Raw genomic sequence first — 12,400 nt, 5'->3', positions numbered from 1 at the left:
TTTCACAGCTATTTGTAAGGCCTCCCCAGACAGCCATTTTGCTTTTTTGCATTTCTTTTCCATAGGGATGGTCTTGATCCCTATCTCCTGTATAATGTCAGGAATCTCTTTCCATAGTTCATTAGGCACTCTATCTATCAGGTCTAGTTCCTTAAATCTATTTCTCACTTCCACTGTATATACATTTTTATTTAAACATCTACCTATTGATCTAATTATTTAATATGCTAGATCAGAAGACTGTCTTTAAAGCTTAGACTGAAGAGCCCAGGATAGGAATTTAATGTATCAAGAGACAAATGTGAATAGTTTAATGTGTGTGTGATAATGTGTCAATTTGGCTGAAATAAAGGTTACTTCCTCCCAGATTTCAACACACATAGACCATGTCCTTGGGCCTTTATTTCTATCTGTTCAGTACATGAAGTGACAGTATTGTGTTATATGCAATGAGAAACTATTACAGTAATCCTTTTGCCAAGCATTTATTCTTAGTAACCTCACAGGTGTTCTGTGGCTTACTTATTAATGTAAAGACTAAAATAAGTTTTTGAATGCAAGATTTATTCAGTGTGAAAATTCTGTGCCATTTAACATATCTGGATTGACAGTGTTAAAAGGAAAAATAGAAGAATAACCAAGTATATCACTATACTGGTAATCAATGGAAATTAAACTTGACTCAAATTTCATCATGCCTTATAGCAATTGAATAATAGGTTGGATGATCAGGGAGCTTCATTAATTTTCCTTAAGATTCAGGCATCATTTTATTGTTTATTAATCATAACCTGATGCTAAATGCTTATTTCATATGAGAAAGATCTTGTTTATTTGTTGCCAAAGGAGTTAAGAAATAATTACGATAAATACCCTTCAGTATTCCCATGGCATTTTCATCCCAGTTTATTTTTTCCATTAGAATAACTACAAGGATAAAGAATTTCACAATAAATAACTATCAGAATATAAGTACACTGTGAATACAGCCAGTGGAATTTTTCTCTAAGCTACTAGTTCTGGGAAAATAGGAAATGTTTGTCAGACAGTTTGGTCTATAGTGAGAGATTAAGTTAGAGAATGAGGTAGATCTGGACTTGAGTCTTGCACTTCTTACTTATTAGTTATGTTGCATTTGGGCCATTTATTTATTTTCTCCTACCTTTACTTTCCTTTCCCAAGAAATGAAACTAAATATTCTTAATATTTAGGGTCTTTTAAAGAATATTGATCTCCTTTAAAATGGACTGGTTGGATCTCCTTGCAGTCCAAGGGACTCTCAAGAGTCTTCTCCAACACCACAGTTCAAAAGCATCAATTCTTTGGCGATCAGCCTTCTTCACAGTCCAACTCTCACATCCATACATGACCACTGGAAAAATCATAGCCTTGACTAGATGGACATTTGTTGGCAAAGTAATGTCTCTGCTTTTGAATATGCTATCTAGGTTGGTCGTAACTTTCCTTCCAAGATGCTGGGAGGGATTGGGGCAGGAGGAGAAGGGGACGACAGAGGATGAGATGGCTGTATGGCATCACCGACTCAAAGGACATGAGTTTGAATAAACTCCGGGAGTTGGTGATGGACAGGGAGGCCTGGCGTGCTGCAGTTCATGGGGTTGCAAAGAGTCGGACATGACTGAGCGACTGAACTGAACTGAACTGAAAGAATATTTGACTATATCTTATTTGTAATCCTTAAAAACCAATAGATTATTATTAGAAGTATTATTACTAAATTAGATTTGGTTTACTTTGCTTATCATCTTGTTTATTGTTAATACACAGTTGTAAGTCATTTGTTAATTTATCTGTATTGCATCCCATATATTCTTTCAATTTCAGTGACATTAAATAGCAGTATTAGAGCCTGAAAGCAAATTTGGAAGAGTCCCTTGGACATCAAGGAGATAAAACCAGTCAGTACTGAAGGAAATCAACCCTGAATATTCACTGGAAGATTGATGCTGAAGCTGAAGCTCCAATATTTTGTCCACCTGATGCAAAGAGCTAATTCATTGGAAAAGACCCTGATACTTGGGAAGATTGAGGGCAGAAAGAGAAGGGGACAACAGAGGATGAGATGGTTGGATGGCATCACCGACTTGATGGACATGAGTTTGAGCAAACTTTGGGAGAAAGTGAAAGACAGGGAAGCCTAGCGTGTTTCAGTCCATGGGGTTGCAAAGAGTTGGACATGACTTAGCAGCTGAGCAACAAACAACAACAGAGGCTGAATGACAAAGCCAGTTTTATTTGATAATTAGAAATGGTTGAATTTAAAGAAATTGTTACTACCAAATCACTATATTGAAATGAGCCTGAAACATACTATTATATCCATTGCATATAAGGACATCTTGTAACAAACTTGACTTGTAACTAATAGCTATCGAAATGAAGCTCAATAAATCAAATCCTTAGTTTATGCTTAACAAGCATTAGGATGAATGCTTTACATACTTTATCTCACTTAATTCTCAAGAAAAACCTTGTGAAATAGAAATAGCAAGATAAAATCTTGACATATTTATCTTCATGCTTTCCTCATTTCCAGAAATTCTAGCTCTTTTAAATGTTGTCTAGAGCAGAATGTAATTAAAAAGAAACTATTGTAGGTCATGTTTAAAAAAAAATCTAATTAGGGTCTTGAGAATCAAAGGAAGTTGATATAGAAGATTGAAATAAAAATCCCAGAGAGAATATACTGATGACACTCCTTTCCCTCTTCCCTCACTTAACAAATAGAAAATGAGGTAGATGAACTAGAATGGCGAGGAAAAACAAGTATGTATGTTGGTAGAGGCTTGCTTTCTCTTCCTTTCAGGAATCTGAGTTAAAATCTAGCTTGACAGATGTGAGTTAGTTTCAGGAAACACTGATAGATTGCAGTAGCTGATCTCAGAGGCTCCATCTTTCAAACAAGGCCAGTTCCTCAATCAGAAACATTTATAGTCTTTCAGATGTTCCTTGTCACCAGACAAGTCTGCAAAGCATCAAAATAGTCCCTCCACCCAGGAAGACATCCCATGGTTTGTCCATTACAGACAAACATCACAGAGACTGCTGCTGTGTTTGAAAACAAGAACTGGAGTGCTGGTTATCACAAGGCTGCTTTCCTGATGGTATATATTTTCCTAATACATTCTCTTCTACATTTACTCCACATGACTATACATATCTCTGCTCAACAAGACAGGGATAGGGGAAAGAGCTTACCTTTGGAGAAGAGGATGTGCTGGGATGGGGATCTAAAAAGCCAGCAGTGTTGCTAAGTTGAAAAGATTGAATCACCTACAAAAGCCCTCCAGGGAGTGCTTGGAAGCAATCATCTGCCTAGATACAGACCTTTGCGCTTCGAGTCTGGTCTGCTCACTGATCCTCTTCATTTGCAGACTAGGCCCTTCAGTGTGTGTGCTTAGTTGCTCAGTCCTAGCCAACTCTGTGACCCCATGGACTTGTAGCCGGCTGCCAGGTCCCTCTATCCATGGGGATTCTCCGGGCAAGAATACTGGAGTGAATTTTTATGCTCTCCTCCAGGGGGGTCTTCCCAACCCAGGGATCTAAACCAGGTCTTCCACACTGCAGGCAGATTCTTTACTGTCTGAGCCACCAGGGAAGCCCACCAGCAATGTCTCCCTGCTCCTTCTCTCAGGTGAGAGTGACCTAGGACACCCGAGAGAACACCTGAGACGTGGGAAGGAGCCTCACAGGGTGGGGGTCATCCCAGCCACCACTGGGTGCCTGCGGTGGGGAGTGAACAGGGTAGAAGACCCCCACTGCCTCGTAATGCGAACCCTCAGTTTAGCCAGAGACCAGAGGTGGCATCCCCGGTTGGGTCAGCCAGACACACATGCAAGAGCCTGTACACAGGCCCAGGCGGGTGGCCTCTGTGGCAAGGGCCAAATCCAGCACCAGGTTGCTGTCCAAAGGCCAAGAGCCTTGCGGGCATCCAGAGGGCCAAAGTCCTTGTTGGCAGACACCGAAAAAGACCATGTCAGCCCTTCTAGAGCCATCAGTGTATCATGTCTGTCTACATTTCAGAGCTTTGTTGTATTAAAGTCTGAGTTGTCCGGTATTCACATACCCTCTGTGCTTCTGCCAATGTCAAGATTGCACACCTTGATGTGCAGAGAACCTGTGATGACGTGGAACAGAGATAGTTCCAACATACTTAGCTTTGGTAGTGATGCACACTATGGAAATGTACTGTCATTGCTTGTTATTTAGCCACTATAATTACTCTTCTTTTGATCACAAATCAATTGAGAGTAGAATAAATTGCCTATGGACTTGTGCATAGGGTTCATCAGAACTAAGATTTACATATACACCTATAGGATTTGAAAAAAGTGCGTCAGAGTCTCCCCCATGGTCACATATGATTGTAAAAGTTGGACTGCAAAGAAGGAAGAACACCAAAGAATTGATGCCTTTAAACTGTGGTGTTGGAGAAGACTCCTGAGAGTCTGTTGAACAACAAGGAGATCAAACCAGCCAATCTTAAAGGAAATCTGCCATGAATATTCATTGGAATGACTGATGCTGAAGCTGAAGATCCGGTCTTTTGGTCACCTGGTGCAATCAGCTGACTCATTGGAAAAGTCCCTGATGCTAGGAAAGATTGAGGGCAGAAGGAGAAGAGGGCATCAGAGGATGAGATGGCTGGATGGCATCACCAATGCAATGGACATGAACTTGGACAAACTTCGGGAGATGGTGAGGAACAAGGAGGCCTGGCGTGCTGCAGTCCATGGGGTTGCAGTGTTAGACATGAATGGGTAACTGAACAACATCTTAAAAGAAACATACATTCTTAAGAAAATACAAACAACAATTTGTAAAGAAAGTGTTTTACAAATTGATGATAATAGTGAAGCAATGGTAAAACTCAAGCTTCAGAATGCAGTAGCATGTGTGCTAAGTTACTTCAGTCGTGCCTGACTCTTTGTCACTCCATGGACTGTGTAGCCCACCAGGCTCCTCCGTCCATGGGATTCTCCAGCAAGAATACTGGAATGGATTGCCATATCCTCCTCTTAGAATGTAGTAGAGTAATCCATAATTTGCCCATGGGTTTCTATTGCATGATCGTGGATTAGAATGGACAATGATAGAAAGTTGTCTTTTATAATATGGATTTAACAGAGGTCTGCTTTATCTTGACAGCTTCCTGGGCAGTCTGATAGACCGCTAGATGACACTGTAGTGATGACATGTATCATTACAACTAGTTAACTAAAGTTAACAGCAGACATATAGTACTAAATATATATGCTTCAAAGGTGGCAATATTTCACCAAAAGTTCCCTGCTGTCAGTAAAGCTGAGGAAAAGGCCCTAAAATATAATTGAATATATACAGAAAACTTATGATTATTAGTATAAAGTTGACCAATAATATTTAATTGTGTCTATGTGCTTAGTCATGTCCAATTCTGTATGACCCTTTGAACTGTAGCCTGCCAGGCTCTTCTGTTCATGGCAGGAATACTGGAATGGATTGCCATTTCCTTCTCCAGGGAATCTTCCTGAACCAAGGATCAAACCTGCATCTCCTGTGTCTCTTGCATTGCAGAAAGATTATTTACCCACTGAGCCATCAGGGAATTAATATTCAATTAATATTCTTTTTAAAGAAGGAATAAATGAAGAGATGTTTTAGCAGTAGAGGATAAGAAGAAAGGGTGAAAACTAACAAGATACAGGTACATTCACTGTGGATGGGAAGTTCTGCAAAGACCTTAGGTACTCCTCTGAAATCTAAGCCCATGTATCTGGCCTTGTACCTCTACTCTACAAGGGCTATGAAGAAAAGTTACCCGAGATACTTCTTTGTATTATATATGAACACAGGAATAATCTTGTGGCATTGTAACTGTGTATAGTAAGTATCTAAGAAAGATAAGCCAACCATTTAAGGGTTACATGTGTCTTCAAAACAATTGTTTTTGGCAATTGAGAATCAAAACCATCAGACCAATTGTAGAGAAGTGTAGTGATTGAACAAATTCTTTTTCACTCTATAACCTTATTCTCTATAAAATTCAGAATATTCTCCTAAAGGATGCTGTGTATAATTTGAACTAGAAGTCAATATAGGATTATGTTTCTCTCAGGACTAGAACGCACAGGTCCAAGAGACACGAGCCAGGACCTAGAGAATTCCCTGTGGAACTGTTGATAATTTTTATTACCATTTTGGACTCTGTTAACTTGGAGATCACTTTTAAAACTGAGTTGGTCAATCTATCCCTAGCTCTGTTGAGAACAGAGATCATGAGATTTTAAGTTTGATCGATGAGCACCCATAATCACACCTAACTCATAGTAGTGATTCAATAAATGTGTATTAAATGAATGAATCCTGCTATAAACATAACTTTGCTCTGTTTGTAATTTAATCATTCTCACATCATCTGGAGTTAATATTTACTTACAATTCTGAGCTGCTTATCTTGCTTTTTGCATCTGTTATGCAGTTTCACAGCCTAACTAACGTGTCACCACATTGTATCACAGTGTCGCCAAGATGATGCCCACATCAACTCTGTTTATGTTAATACCTGGGAGCTAGTTTAGAAGCTGAATCTGCCAAGAAAACTGATGTGCATATGTTCCGCACCTTATTTTATCATAACTTCTAAAAATATACATTAAGAAAATTCTTGCTGACTAAATACTGACATCAAGTAGTCTCTTTTGAAATAAAGTGAAAAAAAATGACAACAAGAATATACATATAACAATAAACTGAAAAATATTTTTTGTGGAAGAGATTGAATAGTTGCTACATTTAAAGTTTACCTCCCTCCAGCATGTGTCATCATGGTGGGGAAGATGAGAATTTTAATAAATCATTTTTAATATGTATTAAACCTTATATCCCTAGCATATAATATACACTCCAGAGTGATTTACTTTCTTTGGTAAGTTCCGGTAATTCTTTCAATCCATCGTTTAGAGTATAATTATATATAGAGTATAAACCAATAATTTATTAACTGATAGCTTATGTTATATACTCAAATTATCAGATATTTGTTGTTGGTAGTGTTTTTGTGCACCAGCTAATTCTTAGGAAAAATTTCATTGTCACTCCAAATGATGTAAATACTTCGATTATTTTAAGATGCACGTGTTAATCTATAGACTTTTCTTTGAATTTGGAACTAAATATTTAAGGTTGCTTGGAGGCAATATTTAAAATCATTGTATTTTATTTTAAAATGAGGCTTATGAATGAAGTACACTTAATATTTCCCTATAGCTGACAAAATTTAGTATTGTGTAAATAACTGTTCTTATCATTTTATGCATTTTAATAAATGTTTCAATTATATTTGTGCCCTAAGAAAGTATCATAGTGGATACTCTGGGGAAAAAAACTAAGAAATAAAATTAAAGAAACATTCCTAGTAACATTCTTATATTAGAGAAATCTCCCATTAATGTGCTTTTAACAGGCACTTGGTTTAAAGAATAATGGTAGTATATTTGTCTAATAAGACAATTATTTCAGTTGTTGTTTTAACTGCCAAGTCATGTCTGACCCTTTTGCAACCCATTGGACTGTAGCCTGCCAGGGTCCTCCGTCTGTGAGATTTCCCAGACAAGAAGAGTGGAGTGGGTTTCTATTTCCTTCCCCAGGAAATCTTCCAGACCCAGGGACAGAACTCATGTCTCTTGCATTGGCAGGCAGAGGGGCACACAATCTATATTACAGCAAATACAGAGAGCAAGGGTAATGAGGAGAGATAATAAAATGAAGCTGCAGAGTTGAATGGGGTCCACTTGTGTGAGCAGGTGAGGGTGCTGACCCAGCCCAGAGAGATCAAACACTGACTGAGCCAGATTATGAGCAGAGACAAGAGTAGGATTGCCTCAGGGCATCCATCCTCGCATTTTATCTCCAATTGTCACCTGGTTCTGTCATATCCCATTTGCCTTCTACTTTATGTCTTCCCTACTAATTCTGATAGTTTTCTGTGTGCCTACTTAAACTCATTCAACACAAATGTACTGAGCACATGTGACATATCAAACATCAAGCCAGATTTTAGAGGCACAAATATAGAAAAAAAAATATTCTCTTCCCTCAGGAAATTACAATTCAAAGGGGAATGAATGCATAAATAGATCATGATGGTGTAATGTTAACATTGGAAGTGAAAGTGAAAGTCGCTCAGTCATGCTTGACTCTTTGTGACCCCATGGAGTATACAGTCATGGACTTCTCCTGGCAAGAATACTGGAGTGGGTAGCCTTTCCCATCTCCAGGGGATCTTCCCAACCCAGGGATAGAACCCAGGTCTTGCACATTGTGGGTGGATTCTTTACCAGCTGAACCACAGGGGAAGCCCAATGATAACATTTCCATTGTGGAAAATGATGAATGAAAATAGAAGCTATTCCTTAGTGAGCAAATACTGTGTACTCGCTGCTGTGCTGATTATGCACATTATTTCTTGTTTAACTTTTACAGGAATGAGGGAACTTACGCTTTCATCATCGCCGCGTGTGTGTGCTCAGTCGCTCAGTCCTGTCCAACTCTGTGACCCTATGGACTGTAGCCCACCAACCTCCTCTGTCCATGGAACTTTCCAGGCAAGATACTGGAGTGAGTTGCCTTTACTCCAGGGGATCTTCCGGACCCAGGGATCAAACTCATGTCTCTTGTGTCTCCTGTACTGGCAGGTGAGTTCTTTACCACTGAGCCATAGGGGAGGCCCTTTATCATCCCTCAGTACAGTTCAGTTCAGTTCAGTTCAGTCACTTAGTCATGTCCGACTCTTTGCGAACCCATGAATCACAGCACGCCAGGCCTCCTCGTCCATCACCAACTCCCGGAGTTCACTCAAACTCACGTCCATCGAGTAGGTGATGTCATCCAGCCATCTCATCCTCTGTCGTCCCCTTCTCCTCCTGTCCCCAATCCCTCCCAGCATCAGAGTCTTTTCCAATGAGTCAACTCTTCGCATGAGGTGGCCAAAGTACTGGATTTTCAGCTTTAGCATCAGTCCTTCCAAAGAATCCCCAGGAGTGACCTCCTTCAGAATGGACTGGTTGGATCTCCTTGCAGTCCAAGGGGCTCTCAAGAGTCTTCTCCAACACCACAGTTCAAAAGCATCAATTCTTCAGCACTCAGCTTTCTTCACAGTCTAACTCTTACATCCATACATGACCACAGGAAAAACCATAGCCTTGACCAGACGAACTTGTGTTGGCAAAGTAATGTCTCTGCTTTTCAATATGCTATCTAGGTTGGTCATAACTTTCCTTCCAAGCAGTAAGCGTCTTTTAATTTCATGGCTGCAATCACCATCTGCAGTGATTTTGGAGCCCCCCAAAATAAAGTCTGACACTGTTTCCACTCTTTCCCTATCTATTTCCCATGAAGTGATGGGACCTGATGCCATGATCTTCGTTTTCTGAATGTTGAGTTTTAAGCCAACTTTTTCACTCTCCTCTTTCACTTTCATCAAGAGGCTTTTGAGTTCCTCTTCACTTCTGCCATAAGGGTGGTGTCATCTGCATATCTGAGGTTATTGATATTTCTCCCGACAATTCCAGCTTGTGCTTCTTCCAGCCCAGCATTTCTCATGATGTACTCTGCATATAAGTTAAATAAGCAGGGTGACAATATACAGCCTTGACATACTCCTTTTCCTATTTGGAACCAGTCTGTTGTTCCATGTCCAGTTCTAACTGTTGCTTCCTGACCTGCATACAGATTTCTAAGTAGGCAGATCAGGTGGTCTGGTAGTCCCATCTCTTTCAGAATTTTCCACAGTTTATTGTGATCCACACAGTCAAAAGATTTGGCATAGTCAATAAAGCAGAAATAGATGCTTTTCTGGAACTCTCTTGCTTTTTCGATGATACAGCAGATGTTGGCAATTTGATCTCTGGTTCCTCTGCCTTTTCTAAAACCAGCTTTATCATCCCTATTACATAGTTAAAACCTAGTGATAGAAAAAAACAAAACTGAACTCACCAAGGAAGTGAAATAGTGTGATATTTATCAAGATGTAGTTACACTCAATCATCATTTAAATCACCATATGTTCTTAAATTCAGATTCCTGTGCTCCAACACCAGACACTCTGAATTCACATTTCTGGAGAAGGGTCCAGGGAATTTGCCTCTTCTGACATAAATTTTCTTTCTTTAAATGAGACAGCAATTTTCAAAGCTAAAGTAGAAAATTTATTAGAAATTTAAAGCTTTCATTTTAGTTATGCATGCATGTGTATGTTTGTGTGAGTATAGAGAGAAAGATGTAAAACCACAAAAATAGGTGATCATGCATATTAATTAATAAAAAATAGAAGGTTTCTTAGAAAATGTGGCCTTATTTATGCTTTGAAATTTAATTTAAAACTGCATAAAAAGGAAAAGACAAATCGACTAAATTCTGGTACACTTACCCAATTGACTTCTTTATTTAACAACCCACATTGCATTTTATTTTGTTCCAGTTATTGTTTTCAATAAATTTAGTTTGTCATTTGTACTCTTCCCTGATAACAAACTTTTCAGTATATTCTTATTCATGTATTCCATTTTCAATTAAAATTTTTATCTTCCATGAAATAAGTTTTCCTTTAAAGGATATATAGCAAATCTAATTGAATTGTCTATTGAGTTCTCATATCTTTTTGTATGTGAGGATATGTGCAGGCATTTCTTGCATCAAACTTTGTTGTCCCTTAACATCTCAAAATAACTTTATGATTATGAAGTTAAACAGGTAAAATAAACAAAATTTTGGTAACAAAAATGAATTGAAGAAAACTTTATATAGAGAGTTAACTAGGAAGTAAGATTCCTTCATTCAAGCATAAGAAAGAAAAATTGAAAATGAGATATGTTTGAGACTAAAGTGGAAAATCAATGACAATAACAGAAAGATAAATGATGTCTCCAGCCAAACTTCAAGTATTTATTAAGAACTTAAGTAGGCACTTTGAAAATAAATGTGTGTTTTTTTCTTCTATTTCATTTAAATTGGAATGCAAATTAGATTTTGTGATAAAACTGAGCAAGAAATATACAGTTGTTTACAATTTATATTAAATTACAAATTTCTAAATATAACTAAGAAAAGTTTGCAAGCGACAATAGGTAAAAGAATTTAACAGATATTACAAAAAGCTATAAAGTCACTATAAACAGATCAAGACAGTGTTGGGTTAGGATGAGAGTACAGAAAATAATTCAGCAACAGCTTCCATGATATACAAAGTTATTAAGTGATGTGGATGGCACTTCAACTAAGTGGGATAAAAATAGATTAAATAGTATTAGCACAACTGTCTGCTGCTGCTGCTGCTAAGTCGTTTCAGTCGTGTCCGACTCTGTGCGACCCCGGAGACGGCAGCCCACCAGGCTCCCCTGTCCCTGGGATTCTCCAGGCAAGAACACTGGAGTGGGTTGCCATTTCCTTCTCCAATGCATGAGAGTGAAAAGTCAAAGTGAAGTCGCTCAGCCGTGTCCGACTCTTAGAGACCCCATGGACTGCAGCCTACCAGGCTACTCCGTCCATGGGATTTTCCAGGCAAGAGTGTTGGAGTGGGGTGCCATTGCCTTCTGGGTATCTGGAAATAAAGCTGTGGACAGTATGACATTTTAAAAGAGTGAAAGGATATGTGTAAAAAATATAAGATGTTTAAAAATTAAAATGGAAATTTGCAATCTATGTAGGAAAAGAGATACATATTTGATTACACTGCCTGACAAATCAGTATGAATAGTAACTCTCCGTCTCTTTAGGGACTGCTTTAGCTCCTATTTTACCTATGAAAAATATGAAGTTGAGAAGGACTGGGAACTTGGCCCATGTGTCACACAACTAAGTGGTGGTCTCAAGATCTGAACCCTGCTTCACCTGACTCCTGGATACCAAGTTATATTCTTTTTTGCATGAAACAAACTGCCATAAGCAGAGTAGATTTCTTTTTTTAATCATTGTATACCTATGCAAATCTACTTTTTTCTGTTACCAGTAAAGTTTTGGTCATATGTTTTTTGTCAAAAAATATTGCCAGTCTTGAATAAAAAGAATCATCACTGTCTGAAACAGAGACATTTCTACAGTGTGTTGATGCATCTTAACTCTAAACACAGATTTCTCAAGGATGTTTATTATCTGATGATATGAAAACAATATTTCTTCCAAATATGAGTCAGAGAGTAAGTAATAAAACTAGATTTGTGTCCTTAAGAAGATTTCAAGACTATATACAGAAAATAAACAGGATGATTATGATAATGTCTATATTTAGTTAAAACCAAAGTGACCAATGGAAACAGTGGCAGACTTTATTTTTGAAGGCTCCAAAATCACTGCAGATGGTGACTGCAGCCATGAAATTAAAAGACGCTTACTCCTTGGAATA

The sequence above is a fragment of the Bos mutus genome, chromosome 4 (assembly GCF_027580195.1).
Source record: "Bos mutus isolate GX-2022 chromosome 4, NWIPB_WYAK_1.1, whole genome shotgun sequence".
Classification (NCBI taxonomy): Eukaryota; Metazoa; Chordata; class Mammalia; order Artiodactyla; family Bovidae; genus Bos; species Bos mutus.
The sequence above is the reverse complement of the archived record's forward strand: the minus strand, read 5'-3'. Positions refer to the sequence as shown.